The sequence below is a fragment of the Orcinus orca genome, chromosome 3, assembly GCF_937001465.1.
Source record: "Orcinus orca chromosome 3, mOrcOrc1.1, whole genome shotgun sequence".
NCBI lineage: Eukaryota > Metazoa > Chordata > Mammalia > Artiodactyla > Delphinidae > Orcinus > Orcinus orca.
In genome coordinates this window covers 23,141,411-23,167,491 of record NC_064561.1, presented here as the reverse complement: position 1 = coordinate 23,167,491, position 26,081 = coordinate 23,141,411, and the positions used below count along the sequence as shown (strand labels likewise).

General features: G+C 39.7%; 1 long non-coding RNA gene and 2 pseudogenes across 1 annotated transcript; 2 read left to right on the top strand and 1 right to left on the bottom strand.

Moving 5' to 3' along the window:
- The window catches only part of LOC125963844 (UDP-N-acetylglucosamine--peptide N-acetylglucosaminyltransferase 110 kDa subunit-like), a 232,997-nt pseudogene that overhangs the window by 194,173 nt on the left and 12,743 nt on the right, over nt 1–26,081 (bottom strand).
- LOC125963868 (uncharacterized) lies at nt 362–1,574 on the top strand. The gene is made up of 2 exons (XR_007476292.1): nt 362–414; nt 883–1,574. It is a non-coding gene; the product is annotated as an uncharacterized LOC125963868 (long non-coding RNA).
- On the top strand, nt 21,701–24,600 carry LOC125963953 (ferritin light chain-like; annotated as a pseudogene).

Genomic DNA, 26,081 nt, shown 5'->3' with positions numbered 1-26,081 from the left:
CTGAAACAGACATACTCAGTTCGGGCCCTCCTGGAACTTATTACCTACAGAAGTGCCTTCATTGTAAATGGTCAGGTCTCAGCCAATGCTATTATCATCAGCAGGTGACCAAATGATACAGCTTGCTTTCTAAACAAGCTCCACACTGTTTGCTTTCAACATATTTGCTTTCCTTCAAGGCACATAATCCAGTGGTCAGTTTCTCCCAGTTAGTGAGGTTTGGGGAAAAGGTACCCAGTGAACAATTCCTTGTGGCCTTACTCTTTCCTCACACTCTCCTCTGTGCTTTTGAGCTAAAGAGACCTGGATTAAAGTCATTTGTTCTAACCTTATTATTTTAAAATATGGCTGCTCCTGCTTTGAGTATTTCCACTGGACCAACAGAGCAGCAAAGCAGCACTGAATCAGAAGCAGGTAAATTTCAAAATGACAGCTCTAAACATATCCACTCTCCTTTTGTTCTCCTCCTATCCCTTTGCTCTGAACACCTCTGCCCTGAGGCTTTGCCTTTACCCTTCTCTGATTACTGCTCCAAAAGGGTTTCCAAGAGCAGGGAGTATTTATGGCTTCATTTGCTCCCAAGTCCTTGGTGGAAAAGGATGCTTGCTTCCTGATTCTTACTAATTCCACACTCACATCATCAACACAAAAATCATCATTAAAAAAAAATTTCCTCAGCTTCATATTTCTTCTGGGCCAACACTGAAAGAATATTTTCAAAGAAACAATATCCTCTCTCCTTTGCTCTTCTGAGTTTCACGTTCTTACCTCCAGTCTCATTTTCAACCCTTATTATGGGATGCATCACAAAAACAGAAGAAAGTTCATTGTGCTTTCCTGTACCAGCTAATTATTCTAATTTGTTCTGTCTCTACCGAACAGAATGCGAAATCAACACAAAGCCTGATTATGCGACCTCTTCCAAGGGAATGGTCTGAGAGTTGTCTATTTACTAATGAAGCTCAGTGTGTATTAAGGGTTGACTGAAGCAATCATCAGGAATTTTCATCCCTTAAATTAGTCTTTTCTACCAGATGCACATCTTTCATTTCGGATAATATAACTTTTAAGTTCAGGATACAACTGGACAAAAGAAAAGAAAAAAAGGTAACCAACACAACATTTGCAGTAATAACACAGTAACAGCTATCATCCTTCCCTGAGGAATTCAGCCTACTTTATGGACACAATTTAGTACAAACTCATAAGAAAGCTAACAAAGCCCCAAACCACTTCACAAGAGCGTAGAGAGGTAAAGGTCAGAAATTATTACCGCCAGACCCAGCAGACAATGGCACCTACCGGAAAGAGCACAGGACAGGAAAACCTGGAAGCCTGTGTTCCAGTTTCGGTTATTCCTTTAAGCACTAGTACGATCTGAGTGAACTCAGCCTGCCCTGCTTTTTCCGTTTATAAAAACCTACATCATCCTCTCAGTAGAATGAAATGCCACATCTGAAAAGTTGCAGATCTCTTTAGGAAAGAAAAAAGCTCATGCTTTCCAACCAAAATGGAATAATTCAGTCAATGGAGACTTGATAAAAATTTGCCATAAAGCAATTGTTTACTTGAAATCTATCTTTTGTGGTATATTTATTGGGGTAAGGAGTGTAAGCAAATCATAATTAGAGTTACCGATTATTCCAGAAATCAAGGTCATTGAGTTCAGATTCCAACTTTGACCCTGACCCAGGCTTACAGAGATGTAAGATGTCCCAATACCTCATACCCACCATACATGGGAGAAACAAGGTATGCAGACAGATCCTCTTATAAATATCCCATATGTAGTGGTTTTAATACAGGGTCTCAGATTCACTGCCATTCTTCGCATCCAGATGTGGGTGTTTTCCCTTGAATTTAGGCAGGCTTTCCATGGCTTCAAACAATAGAGCAGGGGTCAGTAAATTATGGCTGGTGGGCCAAGTCTAGGCCTCTACCAGCTTTTATAAAAATGAAGCTTTATTGGAACACAGCCATGTTCCTTAGTATATGTATTGTTTGTGTCTGTTTTCACATCACAGCAGCAGAGCTAAGTAGTTGCAAAAGAGACTGTATGGCTTGTAAAGCCTAAAATATTGACTGTCTGACACTTTATGGAAAAAGGTCTCCAACGCCTGCAATAGTATATAATGAAAGTGATGCTATGTAACATCTAAGACTAGGTCATAAAAGGTCATGCAGCTTTTGCATGATTCTCGTGGAATGCTTCAACCCTGGACACTCATTCTCTTGGGATACTCTATCTTGAATCCTAACTACCACGTATGAGAAGTCCAAGCCACCTGGGCAGCCATCTATAGGCACTCCAGTCAACAGTCCTTGTTGGGCCCAGTCTCCAAGGGCCAGACATGTGAATTAAAATTATCTAGATGATTCCAGCTCCAGCCATCCGAATCCTCATGAGCTGAGGTTTCAGATATCAGTCATGGAGTAGAGACAAGCCATCTCCTCTGTGTACTGTTTGAATTGCTGACCCACAAAATCTGGGCACATATTAAAATTTTTGTTTATTTCACCACTAAGTTTGGACTTCTTTATTATGTAGCAATAGATAACTATAGCACTGTGTGTGTACACAGGATATCTACATTTCACAGAGCACAGATTTTTAGATGTGAATGTTGACTGCTCAATTTCTAAGAAGAACGTATACACACACATAGGTACAAAATGTTTATGCATATGTAAATATTAGACCTATATAAACTAATCTATATTATCCATAAAATGAGGGGGCCTTGATAATGGCTAACATTATTTTTCGGTATTTATTGTGTTCCAAGAACTGATAAATTCTTGCATTGTATGAATTTTCTCTTTCACCCTCATAGCAACTCCCTGAGAGAAGTAATGGTATCTCTATTTTATAGATGAGAAAACTGAGGCAAAAACAGATAACATGCTCAAGAGTACTCAACAAGTAAATTTTAGAGTCAAGATTTGAACCCAGGTTCTCAAGTTTTAGATCCCTTACTCATACTCACCAAGCTATATACTGAGGAAGGGGATGAAAGCTGACACCATTACCTCATGCTCAAGAAGTTAGACAGAAACTTAGCAGGTATGGTTGAAAGAAGACAGAACTTGGAGTCGTAAGTCCAGAGCCTGAGTTATGAGATGAATTCTCCTCTCATCTAGATATAGGTTTGTTTTTAGAAAATGAAGAAGGTCACTGCATATTTTGATTGTTAATTTCTGTACTTAATGATTACCAAAGAATGGAATTTTACCAGGGAGCTATTTTGCAATGACATAAACTATTGATTCAAACTCAAACTTTTATTATAAATTATTGATTCAAAATCAAATCTTTATTAAGTCTCCCTTGCATCAGAAGTTTTTCCCACTCTTCATTTCTTTGAAACCCTTTCCTGTCTACTCTTGGCCAAAGCTTGAAGCCTAATTTAACACTTGGAAATAAAATAATGAAATAGTCATAACACAGCAATTCCAATGCCTACTGAAATGGAAGCTCTAAATAATTTTTCAGATAATTTAGGAGATTAAAAATATTTACATCATAGATGCAAAGACAGAAGTTACTTGTGTAATAAATGGTGAGACAAAAAGTTTCTGGTCAAGTAGATTTGTTTATATATGATCACTAATCTGAGTTCTACCCCTGTGCTAAAACCCAGTGACAGGTTGCGTACAGCTTCTAAAGGGATAGTGCAGTGCATTGGGTCAAATTCATGCCATAAGATGTGGTATTAATAGTAGTACTAGAAGACAGAGTGACTGTCTTCTTTGGGACATAGATGAAGACCCCAAGATAGACAATATCAAGGACAAATTATGTAGAATAAGATATTATCTCAGTCCTTGGAACATGTCATCCAGGATAGAACAAGAAGTAGATTTATTATCAAGTACATGAAGCCAGAGACAGTAAGCAATGAGTGGTAGTTGGTTAAAATAGACAGGTTTTAGAAGTAGAGGCACGGATGTAGAAAACAAACTTAGGGTTACCAGGGGATTGTGGCGGGGAGGCTAAATTGGGAGATTGGGACTGAAATATACACACTACTATACATAAAATAGATAACTAGTAAGAACCTGCTCTTCTTATTAGCACAGGGAACTCCACTCAGTACTCTGTAATGGGCTATTTGGAAAAGACTCCAAAAAAAAAAATAAAAGTGGGGCTTCCCTGGTGGCACAGTGGTTGAGAGTCCGCCTGCTGATGCAGGGGACACGGGTTCGTGCCCCGGTCCGCGAAGATCCCACATGCCGCGGAGCGGCTGGGCCCGTGAGCCATGGCTGCTGAGCCTGCGCGTCTGGAGCCTGTGCTCCACAACGTGAAAGGCCACAACAGTGAGAGGCCCGCGTACTGAAAAAAGAAAAAAAAAAAAGTGGATATATGTACATGTATAACTGATTAACTGTGCTGTACACCTGAAACTAACACAACACTGTAAATCAACTATACTCCAATAAAAATTAAAAAAAAAAAAAGGTTTTAAGAACCATAGTCAGGGAGCAGTGTGGATTGGAAAGACCTGGCAAGAAAAATTTCTGCATCCTCAGACAATGCTCCCCAAGCTGGCTATTGCAAGGGTGAGCATTTAAGAGATCTTTGACCTAAGGAGGACATGAGATTAACAATCTATCCCAATGTGCATGAATTATTCTCCTCGGTGCTATCAGAAATCAGATGGCATCCTAGAGCAGGGGTCAGCAGATCTTCTTTGTAAAGGGTCAGATAGTAAATACTTTGGATTTTCTGTACCATACGTCTCCATTGCAACTGCCCATCTGCTGCTGTAGCACAGAAACAGCCATGCACAATACGTTAATGAATGAGTGCGGCTGGGTTCAAGCAAAACGTTATGTACAAAACCAGGAGTCAAGCGAGATCTGATCAGTGGGCCAGAGTGTGCGGACGCCAGTTCTGGGTCAGTGTTCACAGCTGAATGAGTCATGAGGCCTTAAGTTCCAGTTCTCATTGTACTACTTTCTACCTGGGTGAACTTGGGTTCATCCTTTTATTTATATGGGCCACTGTATTAGTCAAGGTTCTCCAGAAAAACAGAACCAACAGCATGTGTATACAATGTGCCCATATATACTGACAGATATAGATCTAGATATCGATATTGATACCTAGATCTATATCCATATCTATATAAAGATAGAGAAAGAGAGAGAGATTTTAAACAATTGGTTCACACAATAATAGAGGCTTGGTAAATTCAAAATCTGCAGGTTAGGCTGTCTAGAGACTCGGAAGAGTTGCAGTTCAATTTCTGTAAGTCTTCTGGCAGAATTCCTTTTTGCGACAGGGAGGTCAGTCTTTATTAAGAGCTTCACCTGATTGGATGAGGCCCATGCATATTATGGAGGATAATCTGCTTTACTCAAAGTCCACCACAAATTTAATTATGAATTTCATCCAAAAACACCCTGGTGGCATAGTGGTTAAGAATCCGCCTGCCAATGCAGGGGACACGGGTTTGAGCCCTGGTCTGGGAAGATCTCACATGCCATAGAGCAACTAAGCCCATGCACCACAGCTACTGAGCCCGTGCACCTAGCGCCCATGCTCTGCAACAAGAGAAGCCACCGCAATGAGAAGCCTGCACACCACAACAAAGAGTAGCCCTCGCTTGCTGCAAATAGAGAAAGCCCATGTGCAGCAACGAAGACCCAATGCAGCCAAAAATATAAATAAATAAAACATAAAAATTTTTAAAAACACAAAAACACCATCACAGAAATATCCAGAATAATATTTGACCAAATAACTGGGCATGGTGGCCCAGACAAATTGACATGGAAAATTCACCACCTAAGCCATAGTTTTGTCACCTTTTACTGAGAAATATGACTTATCTGAGCTATTTTGATACCTAGAAGATACCTTCTAGAGGTAATACCCTCAGTATTTTACATGGTAGGCAGTAGAGGGAATGAGCCCATTTGCCCAGTCATATGACACCTAAAGGATAAAATTCTGTCTTCTCTCTGCAACCCACAAGGATGAATGCCAAAAATACATCACTTATATCTGTTTTAGCTAACATAGGATAGGTCTGGAACAGACCTATGCTCCCAGTAAGTCTCATGAAATGCTGTTTCATTAAGGAGAGACTTTACTTGCTAAGATTAGAAGCAAAAGAGGGTGGTGGATGAAAAACTGCCCAAGGATATAAGCTCATGCAAGGAAGCAGGAGAGAGAATGGGTATCCGAAGATGTGCGCTCTGAGCCAACACTAATTCCACAGCATCAGGTTATAATTCAGGGAGCCCAGCCGCTGGGGTTTTTTTCCCCTTCTTCTTTTCCCCCAAAGAGGGACAAGCATACTGACAAAGGAAGAGCATCAGTCACCACAGATAAATTGCTTTTTAGAGCTGATCTCGCAAATGATTTGGCTCAGTGTAGACTATGATTTGGCTCCCCAAACCATAAGCTAGAGCATTTCATTCCAGGTCCCTCCTCAAATATCCATGATAGGTAAAACTTTGGCATCAAGTAGGTCTTGAAATCTCCCCAGGTGACTATAATATGCAACCAGGGCTGAGAATCTGGAGAGGTAGAGCAAATTTAAATTGAACTTTAGTTAAACAGTAAAACAAGCTCTGACTCTACTGGCTGGAGCTAGACAAGGGATATGGATTTAGTGGGATGAGAAGATAAAGGACACCAGGGAGTAAATCAAATGCTTTACACCTGTGCTTAGCTAATTGTTACTCAGATAATTCAGACAATCTTACAGCACCTGAACCCTGAAATTCCTTAGTTCTGTTTAAAAAAAAGTAACTCTTCAAGTAACTGAACTCTGAGAATCATGCCAATCATAAAGAAAAAGAAGAAATCTTATTTTTTGAATTAGTTGATTTCATATATACTGTTTCACTTTCATGATATTAACTAGTTATCTTTCTTTCCATTTTATGTTTGAGGAAAGTAAGGCTTTAAAGTCTCAGTAATTTTCTCAAGGTCACTTGTTAAGGGTGTGGTAGGCAGCATAATGGCTCCTAAAAATGCCCTCACCCTAATCCCTAGAACCCAATAATATGTTACCTTACATGGTAAAGAGGACTTTGCAGATATGACTGAAGTTATAGGCCTTGAGATAGAAAGATTATCCTGGATTACCTCATGGAACAAATCTAATTGCATGAGTCCTTAAAAGCAGAAAACCATTCCCAACTGTAGAAAGAGAAAGAGAGAGATGTCCTAATAGAAGCAGAATCAGAGAGATGCAACATTTTGGGGTTTGTAGGTGGAGAAAGGGGACTCTGAGTCAAGGACTACAAGTGACCGCTGGAAGCGGATAAAGTCCAGGGAACAGAAACACCCCTAAGAGCCTCCAGAAAAGAATGTAGCTCTGCCAACACTTTTTTTTCTTTTTTAACCATCTTTATTGGCGTATAATTGCTTTACAATGGCGTGTTAGTTTCTGCTTCATAACAAAGTGAATCAGCTATACATATACATATATCCCCATATCTCCTCCCTCTTGCATCTCCCTCCCACCCTCCCTTCCCTATCCCACACATCTAGGTGGACACAAAGCACAGAGCTGATCTCCCTGTGCTTTGTGGCTGCTTCCCACTAGCTAGCTATTTTACATTTGGTAGTGTATATATGTCCATGCCACTCTCTCACTTCATCCCAGATTACCCTTCCCCGTCCCTGTGTCCTCAAGTCCACTCTCTATGGCTGCGTCTTTATTCCTGCCCTGCCCCTAGGTTCTTCATAACCATTTTTTCTTGTTTTTTTAGATTCCATATATATGTGTTAGCATATGGTATTTGTTTTTCTCTCTCTGACTTACTTCACTCTGTATGACAGTCTCTAGGTCAATCCACCTCACAAATAAGTCAATTTCATTTCTTTTTATGGCTGAGTAATATTCCATTGTATATATGTGCCACATCTTTATCCATTCATCTGTTGATCCTGCCAACACTTTTACTTAATTGAGACCAATGTCAGACTTGTAAGGTAATAAATTTACGTTGTTTTGAGTCACTAAATTTGGGATAATTTGTATGAAAGCAATAAAAAAAAAACAGAGGTCCTACAAGAGCCAGGCTATATATTTATACTTAAGTATTTCTGAAATGAATTTAACCTTGTGATTGACAGCAGCAGCAGCAGCAGCTTCCAAGGGATCCCACCACACACCTGAGGCAAAAGGAGCCTAATACAAAGCAGTGACAGCAGCAGGTCACTGCCCCACACTTGGGGTAGAGGGGGACTTGATCTACTGTAGCAGCAGCATAGCCTGAATGGGAACCCATCCTCCTGTGGCACTAGTCCCATCAACATTAGTCTAATCTGCTAGCATCTGCTGTGCCAACAGGCCCAACGTATACAAACCCTCCAACTCAGTAGCATTAAGTGAGCCAGGCTCAGTGTTTCCTGAAACTCATATCCAGTTGCACTGGAAATCCAAGATATCACCTACTGTTATGAAAACATAAACAATAACAGAAGACTGGGAACTTCAGAAAGAAAAGGGGAACAATGGAATGGGTGAAAACAAATGGGGTAAATATAAGAGACTATCATTAGCCTCATGAGTTTCTTAAATTCTATATGATGGTCAAAGCAAAAATGATGACACCATCTGATGGGGTTCTCAATGTAGAGAAAGGAAATACTACAGAAAATCATACTTTAAAACTGGGGAATATTAAGAGACCTAAATGGAAGTAAAATTTTGAAACTTCACTTGAAGTAATGAAACGCTGATTCCAGTAGGCTATGATAAGTTACATATGTATACTGTAATGCCAAAAGCAACCACTAAGAAAACTATACAAACAGTATACACAAATGATTATAAATGAATTAAATTAAAATGGACTTATTAAAAAATGTTTAAGTAACCCACAAGAAGGAAAACTAAGGGAAACACAGGATTGAGAAACTAAGGTAAAAGACAAAACAAAAAATAACATGGTAGACCAAATCTTTGACATGGCAATAATTACATTAACGGTAAATGATCTAAATAACCAAGTCAAAGACAGAGATTGGAAGAGTAGATTAAAAAATCGCAAGCATGATCCAACTGTATACTGTCTATAAGAAGCTTACTTTAAACATCATGATATAGGTAGTTCAAAGTAAAAGGATGAAAATGATATATCATGTGAACATTAATCAGAAAAAGCAGGAATGGCTATATTAATATCAGACAAAGTAGACTTCAGAGCAAAGGAAATTATTAGGGGCAAAGAGGGTCATTACATAAAGATAACAGGAATAATCCACCTAGATGACCTAGTGATACTAAATGTGTGTGCACCAAACAACAGAACTTCAAAATGCATGAAGCAAACACTGAAAAAGGTAAAAGGAGAAAGTTTTAAATCCACAATTATTATTTGAGACTTCAACACAGCAATTTATACAACTACCAGAGAGAAAAATCAGCAAGGATATGGAAGAACTGAAAACATCATCAATCAACAGGATATAACTGACATTTAAAGAACACACTCAGTAAGAGCAGAATACATATTCAAGTGTCCATGGAACATTCACTCATATACCATATACTGGGCGATAAAAAAACATTAGCAGATTTAAAAGAATTAAAATCATAGAGAGTATGTTCTCTAGCCATAATGGAATCAGACTAGAAATCAATAAGAGAAAGACAACAGGAAAACCTTCAATCACATGAAAACTAAACATCACACTTCCAAATAACTCATGGGTAAAAAAGACAGCATCAAGGAAAAAATTTTTAAATGCATAGAATAAAAGAAAATGGAGATATAACAGATCAAAGTTTGCGGAATGAAGTGAAAGCAATGCTGAAAGGGAAGTTTATAGCACTAAATTGGGAAAGAAAATATTTCAAAGCAATAATCTAATTTTCTATATTAAAATAGTAAAAAAGGAAGAGGAAAAAACACTAAACAAGCAGAAAGAAGGAAATAATAAAGATGAAACAGAAATCCATGAAACTGAAAACAGGAAAATAGGGGGGGAAATCAATGAAACAAAAGGCTGGTTCTTTGAAATAAGCAATCTAACCAATAAAGATCTAGCAAGACTGATAAAGATAAACAGAGAGATGGCACAAATCACAGATATCAGAAATGCAACCAGGGATACCATGACATATCCTGCAGGTTAATGAGGGACAAGTTACTATGAACAAGTCTACACTCTAAATTCAAAAATGTAGATGAAATGGGCCAATGTTTCTACACCCAAAACTACCAAAACTCAGCCAAGATGAAATAGATAATCTCAATTTTCCTGTAACCATTAGAAACACTGGTTTTTCATTTAAAAACTCCCAAAAGAAATGTTCAGGCTTAGATGTTTCACTTTTACCCAAGACTTAAAGAATTAACACCAATTTTACATGATTTGATAAGAAATAGAAGTAGAGGGAACAGTTTCTAATTAATTTTATGAAGCCAGTATTACCTTGATACCAAAACCAGACAGGGATAGTATAGAAAGAAGAAACCTACAGACCAATATTTTTTATGAAATTGGCTGAAAAACCCTCAGCCAAATATTAGCAAATTAAATCCAGAAATATATGAAAAGAATAATATACCATGACCAAGTGGGATTTATTCCAGTTATGCAAAGTTGGTTAAATATTTGAAAATTAAACAGTGTAATCCACCATATCCAATAGATTAAGGGGGAAAAGTCATGTGATCCTATCCATTAATGCAGAGAAAGCATTTGACAAAATCCAATCCCATTCATGATTTTAAAAAAAGAAGAAAAAAAACTCCAAGCAAACTAGGAATAGAAAAGGAGCACACTGAAACTCATAAAGATGATCTACAAACAACCTATACCGACATGATATTTAACTGTGGAAGACTGGATGCTTTCTCTGTAAGATCAGAAACAAGGCACCGATATCTGCTCTCACCACTTTTATTAAATATATCACTGGAGGGTCTAGTAAGAAAATAAAGCAAAAATAAATAAATACATAAATTTAAAAGTTAAATTTTTAAAAAGTTTATTTAAAAGATAAAAGGACTATTCCTACTACGTTGCATAGGAAGGAACATATCCTACTGAATGTTGAATAGTAATATATCCTATTATACTGAATAAGGAAAAGTAAAACTGTCTGTATCTGAAGATGAGATGATAATCTAAATGGAGAAAATACCAAGGAATCCACAAAAAGCTTGAGAAATAATATTAGTTTGTAAATGATTTAGAGTACAAGATCACCACAATTTTATCAAATTATATATTAATAACAAATGTGTAGAAGCTTAAATAAAAATATGTGATGCCATTTACAACTGACCTAAATAAATACCTAAATATAAGCCCAATAAGACATTTATAGGACCTCTATACTGAAAATTACAAAATGCTGATGAAGAAAAATTTTTAAGTCCCAAACAAATAGGGAGACATACCTTGTTCATGGATTAGAAAACACAACATGGTAAAGATGTCAATTCTCCCCAAGTTAAGAGGCTTAACACAATTACTCTTAAAATGCCCTCAAGGTTTCTGTGGATATAGACAAGCTTATTCTAAGATTTATATGGTAAGAAGAGGCTGAAGAATAGCTAAAACAACTTGTAAAGGAAGATGAAAATGGGAGGAATTAATCTACCCAATTTCAAGATTTTGCAGTAATGATGGAGGGTAGATACATAGATCAATGGAATGGAATAGAGAACCCAGAAATAGACTGACATAAATACATATAACTTGTTTTTGACAGCAGTGCAAAAGCTATCAAGGAAGAATAGACTTTTCAAAAAATGGTACTGAAACAGTTGGACATCCCTCGAGAAAAACAAACAAAAAATGAACCTTAACCTCCACACCTTACACAAAAATTAAATCAAAGTGGATCATAATCTTAAATGTAAAAGCAGGGCATTTTTAGAAAAAAAATAGGAGAAAATGTTTGGCATCTAGAACAAGGGGAATAATTCTTAGACTTGACACCAAAAGTATGATCAATAAAGGCAAAAACTGATAAATTGGATCTCATCAAAATGAGTTAAAAATGCTTCATAGAAGATCCTTTTAAGTGGATGAAAACTCAAATTACACAGTAGGAAAACATATTTGAAAATCCCATATGAGACAAATGACTTGTATCTATAACATACAAAGAACTCTCCAAACAACTTAAAAAAATCCAACTAGAAAATAGGCAGAAGACAGGAACAGACATTTCATGGAAGAGAATATACACACGGCAAAGGAGCACATGAAAAGATGCTCAGCATCATTAGCCATTAGGGAAATGCAAATTAAGACCATAATGAGATGTCAGAGAGTAACTAAAATTAAAGTATAGTGACAACATCAAATGCTGGCGAGTACATAGAAAAATTATATCACATCACTGGTGGGAAAATAAAATGGTTTAGCCACTCTGATCAACAGCTTGACAGTCTCTTTTAATCCGAAAAGTAGATTCACCCTACAACGCAGTAATTGTACTCTTGAGCATTTATCCAAAAGAAACAAAAACTTAATTAAGTTCCCACAGAAACTTACACATAAATGTTCATAGCAGTTTTATTTATAATAGCCAAAAACTGGCAACTACTCAAATGTCTTTCAGTGGATGAATGTTGAAACAAATTGTGATAAAATCTGATGATAGAATACTACCGAGCAACAAAAAGGAACAAATTATTTTTTTAACATCTTTATTGGAGTATAATTGCTTTACAATGGTATGTTAGTTTCAGCTTCACAACAAAATGAATCAGTTATATATACACATATGTTCCCATATCTCTTCCCGCTTGCGTCTCCCTCCCTCCCACCCTCCCTATCCCACCCCTCCAGGCGGTCACAAAGCACCGAGCTGATCTCCCTGTGCTATGTGGCTGCTTCCCACTAGCTATCTACCTTACGTTTGGTAGTGTATATATGTCCATGCCTCTTTCTCGCTTTGTCACCGTTTACCCTTCCCCCGCCCCATAGCCTCAAGTCCATTCTCTAGTAAGTCTGTGTCTTTATTCCTGTTTCACCCCTAGGTTTTTCATGACATTTTTTTTTCTTAAATTCCATATATATGTGTTAGCATACGGTATTTGTCTCTCTCTTTCTGACTTACTTCACTCTGTATGACAGACTCTAGGTCTATCCACCTCATTACAAATAGCTCAATTTCGTTTCTTTTTATGGCTGAGTATTATTCCATTGTATATATGTGCCACATCTTCTTTATCCATTCATCCGATGATGGGCACTTAGGTTGTTTCCATCTCCGGGCTATTGTAAATAGAGCTGCAATGAACATTTTGGTACATGACTCTTTTTGAATTTTGGTTTTCTCAGGGTATATGCCCAGTAGTGGGATTGCTGGGTCATATGGTAGTTCTATTTGTAGTTTTTTAAGGAACCTCCATACTGTTCTCCATAGTGGCTGAACCAATTCACATTCCCACCAGCAGTGCAAGAGTGTTCCCTTTTCTCCACACCCTCTCCAGCATTTATTGTTTCTAGATTTTTTGATGATGGCCATTCTGACTGGTGTGAGATGATATCTCATTGTAGTTTTGATTTGCATTTCTCTAATGATTAATGATGTTGAGCATTCTTTCATGTGTTTGTTGGCAGTCTGTATGTCTTCTTTGGAGAAATGTCTATTTAGGTCTTCTGCCCATTTTTGGATTGGGTTGTTTGTTTTCTTGTTATTGAGCTGCATGAGCTGCTTGTAAATTTTGGAGATTAATCCTTTGTCGGTTGCTTCATTTGCAAATATTTTCTCCCATTCTGAGGGTTGTCTTTTGGTCTTGTTTATGGTTTCCTTTGCTGCGCAAAAGCTTTGAAGTTTCATTAGGTCCCATTTGTTTATTTTTGTTTTTATTTCCATTACTCTAGGAGGTGGGTCAGAAAGGATCTTGCTGTGATTTATGTCATAGAGTGTTCTGCCTATGTTTTCCTCTAAGAGTTTGATAGTTTCTGGCCTTACATTTAGGTCTTTAATCCATTTTGAGCTTATTTTTGTGTATGGTGTTTAGGGAGTGATCTAATCTCATACTTTTACATGTACCTGTCCAGTTTTCCCAGCACCACTCATTGAAGAGGCTGTCCTTTCTCCACTGTACATTCCTGCCTCCTTTGTGAAAGATAAGGTGACCATATGTGTGTGGGTTTATCTCTGGGCTTTCTATCCTGTTCCATTGATCTATCTTTCTGGTTTTGTGCCAGTACCATACCGTCTTGATAACTGTAGCTTTGTAGTATAGTCTGAAGTCAGGGAGCCTGATTCCTCCAGTTCCTTCTTTTGTTCTCAAGATTGCTTTGGCTATTCGGGGTCTTTTGTGTTTCCATACAAATTGCAAAATTTTTTGTTCTAGTTCTGTGAAAAATGCCAGTGGTAGTTTGATAGGGATTGCATTGAATCTATAGATTGCTTTGGGTAGTAGAGTCATTTTCACAATGTTGATTCTTCCAATCCAAGAACATGGTATATCTCTCCATCTATTTGTATCATCTTTAATTTCTTTCATCAGTGTCTTATAATTTTCTACATACAGGTCTTTTGTCTCCTTAGGTAGGTTTATTCCTAGATATTTTATTCTTTTTGTTGCAATGGTAAATGGGAGTGTTTTCTTGATTTCACTTTCAGATTTTTCATCATTAGTATATAGGAATGCCAGAGATTTCTGTGCATTAATTTTGTATCCTGCCACTTTACCAAATTCATTGATTAGCTCTAGTAGTTTTCTGGTAGCATCTTTAGGGTTCTCTATGTATAGGATCATGTCACCTGCAAACAGTGACAGCTTTACTTCTTTTCCAATTTGGATTCCTTTTATTTCCTTTTCTCTCTGATTGCTGTGGCTAAAACTTCCAAAACTATGTTGAATAAGAGTGGTGAGAGTGGGCAACCTTGTCTTGTTCCTGATCTTAGTGGAAATGCTTTCAGTTTTTCACCATTGAGGACGATGTTGGCTGTGGGTTTGTCATATATGGCCTTTATTATGTTGAGGAAAGTTCCCTCTATGCCTACTTTCTGCAGGGTTTTTATCATAAATGGGTGTTGAATTTTGTCAAAAGCTTTCTCTACATCTATTGAGATGATCATATGGTTTTTCTCCTTCAATTTGTTAATATGGTGTATCACGTTGATTGATTTGCATATATTGAAGAATCCTTGCATACCTGGAATAAACCCCACTTGATCATGGTGTATGATCCGTTTAATGTGCTGTTGGATTCTGTCTGCTAGTATTTTGTTGAGGATCTTTGCATCTATGTTCATCAGTGATATTGGCCTGTAGTTTTCTTTCTTTGTGACATCCTTGTCTGGTTTTGGTATCAGGGTGATGGTGGCCTCGTAGAATGAGTTGGGGAGTGTTCCTCCCTCTGCTATATTTTGGAAGAGTCTGAGAAGGATAGGTGTTAGCTCTTCTCTAAATGTTTGATAGAATTCGCCTGTGAAGCCATCTGGTCCTGGGCTTTTGCTTGTTGGAAGATTTTTAATCACAGTTTCAATTTCAGTGCTTGTGATTGGTCTGTTCATATTTTCTATTTCTTCCTGATTCAGTCTTGGCAGGTTGTGCCTTTCTAAGAATTTGTCCATTTCTTCCAGGTTGTCCATTTTATTGGCATAGAGTTGCTTGTAGTAATCTCTCATGATCTTTTGTATTTCTGCAGTGTCAGTTGTTACTTCTCCTTTTTCATTTCTAATTCTATTGATTTGAGTCTTCTCCCTTTTTTTCTTGGTAAGTCTGGCTAATGGCTTATCAATTTTGTTTATCCTTTCAAAGAACCAGCTTTTAGTTTTATTGATCTTTGCTATCGTTTCCTTCATTTCTTTTTCATTTATTTCTGATCTGATTTTTATGATTTCTTTCCTTCTGCTAACTTTGGGGGTTTTTTGTTCTTCTTTCTCTAATTGCTTTAGGTGCAAGGTTAGGTTATTTATTCAAGATGTTTCCTGTTTCTTAAGGTAGGATTGTATTGCTATAAACTTCCCTCTTAGAACTGCTTTTGCTGCATCCCATAGATTTTGAGTCGTCGTGTCTCCATTGTCATTTGTCTCTAGGTATTTTTTGAGTTCCTCTTTGATTTCTTCAGTGATCACTTCGTTATTAAGTAGTGTATTGTTTAGCCTCCATGTGTTTATATTTTTTTACAGATCTTTTCCTGTAATTGATATCGAGTCTCATAGCGTTGTGGTTGGAAAAGATACTTGATACAATTTCAATTTTCTTAAATTTACCAAGGCTTGATTTGTGACCCAAGATATGATCTATCCTGGAGAATGTTCCACGAGCACTTGAGAAAAATGTGTATTCTGTTGTTTTTGGATGGAATGCCCTATAAATATCAATTAAGTCCATCTCGTTTAATGTATCATTTAAAGCTTGTGTTTCCTTATTTATTTTCATTTTGGATGATCTGTCCATGGGTGAAAGTGGGGTGTTAAAGTCCCCTACTATGAATGTGTTACTGTCGATTTCCGCTTTTATGGCTGTCAGTATTTGCCTTATGTATTGAGGTGCTCCTATGTTGGGTGCATAAATATTTACAATTGTTATATCTTCTTCTTGGATCGATCCCTTGATCGTTATGTAGTGTCCTTCTTTGTCTCTTCTAATAGTCTTTGTTTTAAAGTCTATTTTGTCTGATATGAGAATTGCTACTCCAGCTTTCTTTTGGTTTCCATTTGCATGAAATACCTTTTTCCATCCCCTTACTTTCAGTCTGTATGTGTCTCTAGGTCTGAAGTGGGTCTCTTGTAGACAGCAAATATATGCGTCTTGTTTTTGTATCCATTCAGCCAATCTGTGTCTTTTGGTGGGAGCATTTAGTCCATTTACATTTAAGGTAATTATCGATATGTGTGTTCCCATTCCCATTTTCTTAATTGTTTTGGGTTCGTTATTGTAGGTCTTTTCCTTCTTTTGTGTTTCTTGCCTAGAGAAGTTCCTTTAGCAGTTGTTGTAGAGCTGGTTTGGTGGTGCTGAACTCTCTCAGCTTTTGCTTGTCTGTAAAGGTTTTAATTTCTCCATCAAATCTGAATGAGATCCTTGCTGGGTAGAGTAATCTTGGTTGCAGGTTTTTCTCCTTCAACACTTTCAATATGTCCTGCCACTCCCTTCTGGCTTGCAGAGTTTCTGCTGAAAGATCAGCTGTTAACCTTATGGGGATTCCCTTGTGTGTTATTTGTTGTTTTTCCCTTGCTGCTTTTAATATGTTTTCTTTGTATTTAATTTTTGACAGTTTGATTAATATGTGTCTTGGCATATTTCTCCTTGGATTTATCCTGTATGGGACTCTCTGTGCTTCCTGGACTTGATTAACTATTTCCTTTCCCATATTAGGGAAGTTTTCAACTATAATCTCTTCAAATATTTTCTCAGTCCCTTTCTTTTTCTCTTCTTCTTCTGGAACCCCTATAATTCGAATGTTGGTGCGTTTAATGTTGTCCCAGAGGTCTCTGAGACTGTCCTCAGTTCTTTTCATTCTTTTTTCTTTATTCTGCTCTGCAGTAGTTATTTCCACTATTTTATCTTCCAGGTCACTTATCCGTTCTTCTGCCTCAGTTATTCTGCTATTGATCCCATCTAGAGTATTTTTCATTTCATTTATTGTGTTCATCATTGTTTGTTTCATCTTTAGTTCTTCTAGGTCCTTGTTAACTGATTCTTGCATTTTGTCTATTCTATTTCCAAGATTTTGGATCATCTTTACTATCATTATTCTTTATTCTTTTTCAGGTAGACTGCCTATTTCCTCTTCATTTGTTAGGTCTCGTGGGTTTTTATCTTGCTCCTTCATCTGCTGTGTGTTTTTCTGTCTTTTCATTTTGCTTATCTTACTGTGTTTGGGGTCTCCTTTTTGCAGGCTGAAGGTTCGTAGTTCCTGTTATTTTTTGTGTCTGTCCCCAGTGGCTAAGGTTGGTTCAGTGGGTTGTGTAGGCTTCCTGGTGGAGGGTACTAGTGCCTGTGTTCTGGTGGATGAGGCTGGATCTTGTCTTTCTGGTGGGCAGGTCCACGTCTGGTGGTGTGTTTTGGGGTGTCTGTAGACTTATTATGATTTTGGGCAGCCTCTCTGCTAATGGGTGGGGTTGTGTTCCTGTCTTGCTAGTTGTTTGGCATAGGATGTCCAGCACTGTAGCTTGCTGGTCGTTGAGTGAAGCTGGGTGCTGGCGTTGAGATGGAGATCTCTGGGAGATTTTCGCTGTTTGACATTATGTGCAGCTGGGAGGCCTCTTGTGGACCAGTGTCCTGAAGTTGGCTCTCCCACCTCAGAGGCACAGCACTGACTCCTGGCTGCAGCACCAAGAGCCTTTCATCCACAGGGCTCCTTAATTTGGGATGATTCGTTGTCTATTCATGTATTCCACAGATGCAGGGTACATCAAGTTGATTGTGGAGCTTTAATCCGCTGCTTCTGAGGCTGCTGGGAGAGATTTCCCTTTCTCTTCTTTGTTCTCACAGCTCCCAGGGGCTCAGCTTTGGATTTGGCCCCGCCTGTGCGTGTAGGTCGCCGGAGGGCGTCTGTTCTTTGCTCAGACAGGACGGGGTTAAAGGAGCCGCTGATTCGGAGGCTCTGGCTCACTCAGGCCGGGGGGGTAGGGAGGGTCACGGAGTGTGGGGCGGTCCTGCGGCGGCAGAGGCCGGCGTGACGTTGTGCGTTCTCCCGGGGGAGTTGTCCCTGGATCCCGGGACCCTGGCAGTGGCGGGCTGCACAGGCTCGCCGGAAGGGGGTGTGGACAGTGACCTGTGTTCGCACACAGGCCTCCTGGTGGCAGCAGCAGCGGCCCTAGCGTCTCATGTCCGTCTCTGGGCTCCGCACTTTTAGCGGCGGCTCGCGCCCGTCCCTGGAGCTCTCCCAAGCAGCGTTCTTAATCCCCTCTCCTCGCGCACCAGGAAACAAAGAGGGAAGAAAAAGTCTCTTGCCTATTCGGCAGGTCCAGACCCCTCCTCGGACTCCCTCCCGGCTAGCCGTGGCGCACCAACGCCCTGCAGGCTGTGCTCACGCCGCCAACCCCAGTCCTCTCCCGGCGCTCCGACAGAAGCCGGAGCCTCAGCTCCCAGCCCCGCCCGCCCCGGCGGGTGAGCAGACAATCCTCTCGGCTGGTGAGTGCCGTTCGGCCCGATCCTCTGCGCTGGAATCTCTCCGCTTTGCCCTCCGCACCCCTGTTGCTGTGCTCTCCTCCGAGGCTCCCAAGCTCCCCCACTCCGCCACCCGAAGTCTCCGCCCGCGAAGGGGCTCCTAGTGTGTGGACACTTTTCCTCCTTCACAGCTCTCTCCCGCTGGTGCAGGACCCGTCCCTATCCTCTTGTCTCTGTTTAGTTTTTTCTTTTGCCCTAACCAGGTACGTGGGGGGTTCCTTGCCTTTTGGGAGGTCTGAGGTCTTCTGCCAGCGTTCAGTTGGTGCTCCGTAGGAGTTGTTCCACGCGTAGATGTATTTCTGGTGTATCTGTGGGGAGGAAGGTGATCTCCGCGTCTTACTCTTCTGCCATCTTCCCGGAAGTTTCTGGAACAAATTATTAATATATGCAAAAATTGAAATGAACTTCAAGGGAATGATGCCGAGGGAAAAATTTTGAAAAGCCGATCTCCGAAGATTAAGTAATTCATGATTATGTTTACATATTTTTCTTAAAATAACAAAACCGTGGAGATGGAGAACAGATTAGAAGTTGCCAAGGGTTAGAGATGGGGGTAGAAGGTACAGCGGGGGAACTCTGTGAGGTTTTTGTGGTTCCAGTACAAATAATACAGCAATCTTGGTTTTAATCCCTAAAGATTTCTAAAAGCAATTCCTAATAAGAGGTGTCCAGATATTTAGTAATGGCAGATTAGAGGTATAGCTCCCCAACATAACAACTTCAAAAGAGAACATACTAATTCAATGCATATGTTAATTTCAAAAAAAGGCCAGTCACAATACTTAAATGGTATATATCTTAACTATATTATTCTAAGTATCCAGCTATACCAGATGGACTAGCAAGATTTTCTGTACATTCAACCTTATTTAAGACAGTAAATCTTATAATAAGACAGTTAGAAAAAGAAAAAAAAACAAACCTCAACTACAGTTGGATATTCTCATAGGAAGATGAGGTGCAAATATGCAGCAGCGGTTCAAAAGCTTAAGCAGTGGCACCTAAATTTGGTTGTGCATTAGAATCATCTGAAGCACTTTTTAAAAACCCTCACACTGACGGTTGGTCATCGTAGACCAATAAAATCATTTTAAATCTCCTCAGACGATGCCAATGTCTAGCCAGAACTGAGAACCAGCGGACTAAGAAGAAGGGGATGTTTCTACAAAGATCTCTTAACAATAAGTCCTTTCACCCAATCAGATTTACCTCCCCGCAAAGGGCTAAAGAACGCTAGTGTTGTCCATACTTGCTTAGCTTTAATTAGCACTTGTGACTTGCCCAAAACCTAGATCATGTTTCCCCTAAATTTCATGTTATTCCCTACGTTTTTCAAACCCAGGGCTAAGGGGTTTGCCAGGATGAGATTTTAAGTGCTCACACAGGGGAAGTCCCTGGCAAACCAGGACAGCGGTCCCTCTACATTGAAATGTAAAGCATCCTAAATAACCCTGCCACTGCTCCCAGATCCTAGTCTGTGCCAACCAGTGGAGAAAAGGCATTCTCCATTACTACCACGGCAAATGCTGCTGTACTTGCCTTGGCTGGTCCCTATCTTTTCCAGGCACCAATCCCCTTCACCTGCTGGTGGACGCTTTGGCCAGCTGACAATGCAGATATTTTCAAACTTTAAGGTGAATAAAAATCATCTGGAGGGCCTGTTATAACAGAGATCACTGAGCCCCACCAGAGTTGCTGATTCCATAGGGCTGGGACAGGGCCCTAAAACTTGAATATCTGAGACATTATCAGGGGACGCTGGTAAAACTGGTCAGGTTGTTACCGAATGCAGGTTCGTCTGTCTGAAGCACAGTGAGGGCCAAACAAACCTAAAGGCTGGAGTCTGGAGCAGAGAAAGGTTTATTGCAGGATCGAGCAAGGAGAGGGGTGGCCCGAGTTCCAAAACACCCTGAAATCTCCAAAGGATTTCAGCAAAGCATTTTTAAAGGCCAGGTGAGGGAGGGACGTCCCAGGGAATGTGATCAGCTCGTGCACAATCCTCTGATTGGTTGATGTTGAGGCCACAGGGCAGGTAACATTATCCATCCTTAGGTGCCAGAAGGTCTGGGGGCTACGTGCTCATGATCATCAAGGAGTTAATTTCTTCCATTGGGTGGTGGTTTTTAGCATCTGAAAACTCAAGAAATATGCCTGAGATACTATTATCTGAGTACTTCAGAGAGGAACTACAGCAGAGGATATGGGGGATGGGTCTGTCCTAGGAAGACCCCATAGGGTACTGCTTGGTTACAAGGTGACCATACTTTGAGAACCACTGCTCTAGTGGCTTGGAATGTTCAGAAAGTAATGGAAGAATCCCTTCCCAGGTCTAGATTCTAGTATCGCCAGCTATTTTGGTGGGGGGAAGGGTAAGTTTTGTCCTTGCTTGGACTTCTTGTTCATTTATATCAAAGCCTATTTGAGGCAGTGCGCTCGGCAGTCCTGCAGTTCTGTCTTTTGCTTCAACAGTGTTTGGAATGAACAGACCCAGGGACGCTCCTTGCTCCAGCCCCCGACCACCCTCCAACCTTTCTTCCTGTCGCAACCTTTGGAATCAGCCACTCAGCTATCCTCAGCCTCCAGGACAGGCCAACACCGTTTTTTGAGCTTAGCTCCTTATCACTGATCAACCACGAGTTCCCAGGTTCGTCAGAATTATTCCATCGAGGTGGAGGCCGCCGTCCACCGCCTGTTCAACATGCATCTGGGGACACTTACCTCTCTCTGAGCTTCTATTTCGACAGCAACAATGGGACTCTGGACAGTGTGGGCCACATTTTTCGCCAACTGGCTGAGGAGAAGTGTGAGGGCGCCCAGCGTCTCTTGAAAATGCAAAACCAGTGCTGTGGCCGCGCCCTCTTCCAGGATGCGCGGAAGCCTTCTCAAGATGAGTGGGGTAAAACCCAGGACGCTGTGGAAGCCGCCATTCTTAGGGAGAAGAGCCTGCACCAGGCACTATCACATCTGCGCGCCCTGGCTTCCGCCCGCGCAGACTCCCACCTCTGTGACTTCCTGGAGAGCCGCTTCCTGGAGGAGCAGGTGAAACTCATCAAGAAGATGGGCGACCACCTGACCAACCTCCGCAGGCTGGCTGGTCCGCAGGCTGTGCTGGGCGAGTATCTCTTTGAAAGGCTCACCCTCGAGCACAAACAGGAGTCTCTGAAGTCCAGCCGCCTCTGAGGAGCCCCTCTGGCATCAGAGCTTCTGCCTGAAGCCCTGCTCTGCAGCTACTAGGCAGCTTTGTAACCGCCCTGGAGCCCTCTCCCAAGCCTTGGACCAAATGGAAACAATAACGCTTTTTGCAGAAGGAAAAAAAAAAGCCTATTTGAAACACAAACAGAATAAAGAGGAAAAAAAGAAATATATATATATATCTATCTATAAGTATATATATATATATATATTCATGTTTTTTTCTTTTTTAAAAAATTTATTTTACTGAAGTATAGTTGATATACAATGTTGTGTTAGTTTATGCTGTACAACAAAGTGATTCAGTTATACATATATATAATTTTTCATATTCTTTTCCATTATGGTTAATTACAGGACATTGACTATAGTTCCCTGTACTATACAGTAGGACCTTGTTGTTTATCCACCATATATATAATAGGTTACCTCTGCTAATCCCAAACTCCCAATCCATCACTCCCCCACCTCCCCCTTCCCCTCGGGAACCACAAGTTTGTGTGCTATGTCTGTGAGTCTGTTTCTGTGTCATGGATAAGTTCATTTGTATCATATTCTAGATTCCACATATAAGTGGTACCTTATGGTATTTGTCTTTCTCCTTCTCACTTACTTCATTTAGTATAATAGTCTCTAGGTCCAGCCATGTTGCTGCAAATGGCATTATTTCATTCTTTTTTATAGCTGAGTAGTATTCCATTTTATATATATCACATCTTCTTTATCCATTCATCTGTGAGTGGACATTTAGGTTGTTTGCATGTCTTGGCTATTATAAATAGTGCTGCTGTGAACATAGGGGTGCATGTATGTTTTCGAATTATAGTTTTGTCCAGATATTTGCCCAGGAGTAAGATTGCTGGATCATATGGTAGCTCTATTTTTAGCTTTTTGAGGAACTGTCATAGTGTTTTCCATAGTGGTTGCACCAATTTACATCCCCACCAACAGTGTAGAAGTCAGTCAGAAAGAGAGAGACAAATACCGTATGCTAACACATATATATGGATTTAAGAAAAAAAAAATGTCATGAAGAACCTAGGGGTAAAACAGGAATAAAGACACAGACTTACTAGAGAACGGACTTGAGGATATGGGGAGGGGGAAGGGTAAACTGTGACAAAGCGTGAGAGAGGCATGGACATATATTCATGTTCTTTTAACACATGAATTGCCCCACTTTATCTGTGTGAAATAAGTTTGTTCCCGTTATTGGGCTGCTTCTCAAGCTTTGCTGCTCACTTGAATGACCTAAAGAGCTTTTAAGAAAAACATTGGTGTCTGGGTCCCAGCCCCAGAGATTTTGATTCAGTAGGTCTAGGGAGGAGCCTGGGCACAGGGAGGTCTCAGAGTTCCCCAGGTGATTCTAATGTGCAGCAACTTTGGGAACCACCTCTTGGCTTCAATCCAGCTAGTGATCAGATATTAAATCTAAGACACATGGGCTAGTGCGTGAGCTCTAGGAAGATTCGTGCCAGGGAAAATGATCGATAGTTGTGTTACTTCTCTGAAATGGATTGAAATTTCCAATTAGCATGAACAGGGGAGGGTGAATGGGTGAATGCAATAAGGTGTATCATTTACGTATTGCCCTATGTGTATGGCTAGAAGCTTTTGCAACTGAGGTCTGCCCTACTTTTCATGCTAATGGTAATGCTTGTCCTCCTAATGCAGCTGTAAACTTTATAAGCCCATAGGTAGACAGCATCACAAAATATTTACCCCTCCCCACTGGCCCACTCTCAAGCTTCTCTCCCCTTCCCCAATACACAAATGTACGTCAATGCTCTTGAGACCACTATCAACATATTGACCTTCAATTCTTCTACTTTGCAGCTTCCCTCTTATCAGGAGATGTCAGCATTTAGTGCAAGGACAAATGCTTGCCTCTTGGTGAGTAATGTAGGCAATGCCTCCAAGAGACAAATAGCCCTTAGGGAGGGGGAAAAAGTCTTTCAAAAATGTTGATGCCCAGAGGAGGCATTTTCAGTCATCTCAGCTTAGAGGTCAAATATCCAAAATTAAAAAGGTTAAAAAAAAGAAAAAGAAGAAAGCAAGGAAGAAAAGAAGGAAACAATTTTCTTATCTCATAGTAATAAGGCAGTTTTCCTTAAAAAAAAAAGACTTAAGCCTTAAATTCTCTTTCCTAATCAAAATGTGCTTTTCCGTCTTTAGACTATTCCTCTTATATCCTGTATTATTCATGACGTTTAATTCTTGAAATAGCACATGGCTGAAAACAGAAGCTAACCTCTTGTCCACTATGAATTAAATCTTCTTTTCCTAGGACCTGTCTACAGTGCACAATTTGGGGTTTGCCAACATAATTACTTTTTCTGAAATAAGTTACAGCATTTTGCCTTTTCAATATATAGTTATACAATATATTGTTAACACAACATAGTTAATATAGTCAATATAGTAAATACAGCTATAACACACGTGATATGATGCCACTGGTGATTTTCTTCATCCATGTAATTCTGAAATTTGACAGTATAGTTTTCATATTCTAATGAGCTGAGTATTACCTTTGCAAGGATAGAACAATAAAATAAATTCATAATATTCTTGTGTGGTTTGCCCCTGGGGTGGATTACCATAATGGGGGGATATTTGAGCCTTTCCCCAAGTCATTAAAAAACCTCCAGCGAGCAGCCCCTTGTCCTCTCCAGGGAGTGGGGGGAAAGGATCTTTAATCATAATAATCCTGGGGGGAGAAATCTCAGAAATAAGACATCTGCTTCTGTGCCTTGTTGTTTTGCAGAATAGCAATGATTGCTTTAGCAGCTTCTATTGCCATGTGTGTACAATAAGTAAATGAACATAAAATTGAATGAACGCATAAAAGAAGGATAAACCCACCCAGCTTAACAAATCCACTCTCTCACCTGCTGTGCCCTGAAACATGAAAGAAAGAATCACGGGATCATAAGGATTAATAAAATAACAGTCTCTGTTAACAATATTGACAGAAGGTATAGGAAAATTTGTCTGATGTGGGACCAACAGCTTAACTGCTTAATCCTTTTTTTTTTTTTAAGGGCAACTCATTCATTTATTGTTTAAAGATTGCAAGACAACTTCTGAATTTCTGTAGCACAGTTTAAATGTTTTACTTTTTTGATAAATCAGAGTATAATAGAAAAAACAATTAGTTTCCAGTAATATCTATATCTCTATTCAGAATTAAGTCTTCCACAGACATGTAACCTGGAAACAAAATCCTGTTACAATAAGCAAAGCTTCAACAGAGCTGCTACTTTTCGGGCCAGGGAAAGGTTCATCCCTATAGGAGGAGGATGTGCTATGTAAAATGGCTGCAAGGTCACAGCCTTGAGGGCGCTGGAAGTCTATTATCCTATCCCACATTAAGTAGTTTGGTGAACTTCCAACGTCCGTTCATCTGCAACCAAGCTGGCAAACTTTAACTGATATTTCAAGCAGGTAAAAACTAAATTAAAAGAAATCCTTACACTGATGTTCCTTGATTCACACTGTTAAATGGTTCATTAACATGTAATTCTGGCTAAGAATTACATTTGAGACTCCTTGCTCAGATTTTCGTTAACAGTACAAATCTTTGAGAAATTCAAGTTCTTATTAATCAATAATTTGTCAGCTAGGCTACATTCAGGCATCAGCTGCAACTACAGAATAGGTGCACTGCCTCAGCGCTTTGGAAAGACATAATCTAGAACACTACTAGCAGACAAAATATCTGTTACTAGACAGCACAGGTGCAGTACAGCAAGACAAAAACATATATTCATGTGTGCCGCGGACCAGCCGGAGAAAGAGGATTTCACCGCCCA